The sequence below is a fragment of the Pteropus alecto genome, unplaced genomic scaffold (assembly GCF_000325575.1).
Source record: "Pteropus alecto unplaced genomic scaffold, ASM32557v1 scaffold12, whole genome shotgun sequence".
Taxonomy (NCBI): Eukaryota; Metazoa; Chordata; class Mammalia; order Chiroptera; family Pteropodidae; genus Pteropus; species Pteropus alecto.
The window spans coordinates 7,766,545-7,770,035 of NW_006432669.1; the positions used below are offsets into that span (position 1 = coordinate 7,766,545).

A 3,491-nucleotide genomic window follows, 5' to 3' on the forward strand; every position below is an offset into this window, starting at 1 on the left:
GCTTACCCTTATATTCTCAGCATCTACCGTGGAACAGGCATATAATAGATACCTATAAATATTTGTTGAATTCACTTGATATTTTTAAACCTGGCTTTTTGCTAGTTAGATCTGGATTGACATTCAACTCCACTACCTTCTAGCTAGGTACCTTCTAGCTATGTAAACTAAGCACTTTGAATCATAATTTCCCCACCTGAAAATGGGGCTGACGGTACTTAATACTTAACATTCACAGGATTGTGGAGAAGCTTAGATAAGGAGATATACATAAGCACTCTTGTATCATACCCAGCACATGGAGGTACGCATTATATTTTAGTCTCCTGATCTTTTGCGGTCTGCTTTATGGTTTTCTGTCAGAGTTAGCAAACATCACGGTTTGCCACAAGAGGGCAATACTAAATGGAAATAGAAATCTATGCCTAAAAACCAAACCAAACAAACAAAATAAAAACCAAATAAGCAAAACAAAAAAATTCCCTAAATTAAATAAATTCATTCTCTCTTCTCCCCCCCAACCCTCTCTTCCTTTCTCATTTTTTCTAGCTCTCTCTCCCTCTCTTCTCTGGGTAAATGTAGTTAGTTGATGAGGGTTTCATGCTTAGAATTCTGTTCTTTTCCTTCATTCTTTTCTTCAGAATTCCGTCATCATAATAAAATTTAGCTTTAGAAGAGACGTTAAAAGTCATATTGTCGCATGGAACATATTCTATCCTCTGCAGTTACTGCTGCTCCTTTAGTCAGTGGACTTGACTTGCTGCTTCCATGGCCCTTCTGTTAAGCTAACCCCTAGCCCCTGACTGTTAATGCTGCACGTCTCTCCTCCAGACAGCACCTGTTAGTTACACGAACAATACCTCAACCCTAGCTTGGAAAACTAAGCCTGTTTACATTTATTCTAAAAAGATAATTCTTCTGAGTTATATAGGCTCAAATCTTAGAGTTATGTTGGATTCCTACCTCACCATGCAATCACACAGTATGTTTCCTTCCTTTATTTAATAGGCTCACTGCCCATCTCTTCCTCACTCTCATACCTACCCACCTAGTCCAAGTCCCCTCTTCTCATCTCTCAACCATTTACCTACTTAGTTTTCAGACTATTGTTGGGCAATAAACACTTAGAGTCAATATACTCACACAATATGGTCTATGTCCTGTGCTTTTGCTAGGAAAGACTCCTATTTCTTGCCCCTGGACAAAGCAAAGTTTCCTTTCCAGCACAGGCTACATCTAGCACTTGTCTGTGTTTCATGACAACAGTGGAAAGGAGAAAAGGAGCATTACATGCATTTGAGAGGAGCTCCACGATCTACTTTTTAGCTGCAAAAGGCAATGTTAGTAAGTCACTAGGCCACTGTCACTAGTAATATGACATGTACACTTGCCCAATCTGACAAGAATTGTATGGAATACAAAAAAATGCTTTTAATAAAGCGGAAAAAACAATACTTGCTATGGATGGCCTTGATCCAAGCTACCTTTTTCTGTTAGCAGAAGAATATCTTAGAAACTCTCTTGATTTAAAATTTACGTAGGTTCAAATGGTTTCAAAAACAAATCTGATTCTTATGTCTTCTTTGCTTCTCTTATTAATAATTAAGTCATCTAAGTGAAATAAGTCAGACACAAAGGATAAATGTATAATTCTACTTATATGAGGTACCCAGAGTAGTCAAATTCATAGAGATAGAAGTAGAGTGGTGGTTACCAGGAACTGGGGATCGGGGGATATGGGAAGTTGTTAATGGGTACGGAGTTTCAGTTGGGGAAGATAAAAGTGTTCTAGAGATGGATGGTGGAGTTGGTTGCACAACAGTGTACTTACTGCCGCTGAATTGTACACTTAAAAATAAAGTGGTAAATTACATGTTATGTGTATTTACCGCATTAAAAAAATGTTAAAAAAATTAAATCATGTGTTTTGTTCATTTAGGTTCAATATTGTTTTTCTAGACATGATGTAGGGTTGAACTAAATGATACAAAAATTACTTTCAAGGAGCATCTTTAAGGAAAGAAAACACACAGGTGGAAATGCAAGCAGTGGCAGTGTCACTACATTCTCACCATAGGAAAGGCTGAAAAGTATGTTAAATCTCTCTAGGTACATTCATCTTCTGTTTAGTCACCTCTTAACTGAACCCAGGCCTGAACCCAGGCTCAGAATACCTGAGTCTGAGAGGCCTAAGTCTACAAAACTAATTAAAAATAATATTAATAACAGTAACACTGAGAATATATTAAGCACCAGGCTTAAGTGCCAGACACGATCTAGGTCAAGAAAAAAGTTTTAGGCAGGTTTATAAATCTATGTTAGTTTACTGTACCCAATTCACTATTTTGCTTTTTAAAATAAAGACCCACACATCCCATTTCAGAATTAAGAAAACAAGCAGATACATTTCTTTGTGCCAGTAACCATGCCAAAGAGTATGTCAGCCAATCATGTTTGTGAAACTCATCATGCAGTTGACACGACCGTGTATTGTAGAGTAGAAATTTTTATAGAGGCTATATTTCAATCCATTAAAATTTCCTATGGAAAAAAAAGCTTACGGGTATAAACACTCTTTGATTTAGAAAGCCTATTCTCTTAAAATGTATCTGGTTCAATTATTACAGTAAGAAAAATAATACATGAAAACAACAGTTCAAAACTGACCGTAAACCTCCCTCAAAGCAAGGCCATTCCTGGTGTCTCTCAAGTAGCTGGGTTAATGTGGCAAAAGAGAAAGCCTGACTAGCAGGTATAATTAAAGGATGAATCATAGGGATAGTCATGAGTAACTCTGAAAGCACCTACAGGGAAAAAGTCCATTGTGACATACAAAACTTTAGAGGTTAAAGGATAAAAAGTATGAGGAAAAATCTCAATCCATGTGAATGCGATAATGGACATCAGTGGAAACATATTGATAATGGCATCAGTGCACTGTTAGTAGAGAACATATTCTGCCTCATGTGATATGGGTACCCATTCTCAATGTTTTCTATGCTGAAAACTGCTTGAAGTCAGATACTATGCTTTGCTTTATCTTTTCATATAAATCATTTCTCTGTTCAGATCCTAATAATGTAGACAGTAGGTATAAAATACATAATTACAGACACAAATGACTAAATGATATCCTATATCTTAGAAGCTGGAATAAATTTGTCCTAGACTTTTAAAGAAAAATTAAAAATCGACATACAACATATTAAATGGTACTTATCAAAGACTGTAGAAGCATTTTCGAAGAACTAATCACAGGACTTTAATGAAAAACAGGAAGAGATTGTTATATTTTATCCTGTTTCATATCTCAGTAGTTGGCATTGGGTTTAGTTGCTTGGAACAGCAACATGGCAAAAGTTGAAAGGAAACTATCTGTTTGGACTGACTGGTTTTTAGTCTTTTGGCTGTGTGATGAATAAAGGTGAAATCACCTCAGGTGAAAAATAGCCCCACTGCTGCTTGCTTCTGTCACTCCATTAACTGACAAA

General features: G+C 36.4%; 1 long non-coding RNA gene across 1 annotated transcript in view; it reads right to left on the minus strand.

Moving 5' to 3' along the window:
- The window catches only part of LOC112476209, a 45,671-nt gene extending 42,938 nt beyond the window's left edge, over positions 1-2,733 (minus strand). The window contains exon 1 of the long non-coding RNA XR_003044983.1: positions 2,668-2,733. This is a non-coding gene — a long non-coding RNA (uncharacterized LOC112476209). The remainder of the gene's footprint in view (positions 1-2,667) is intronic.
- Positions 2,734-3,491: the final 758 nt, after the last annotated feature.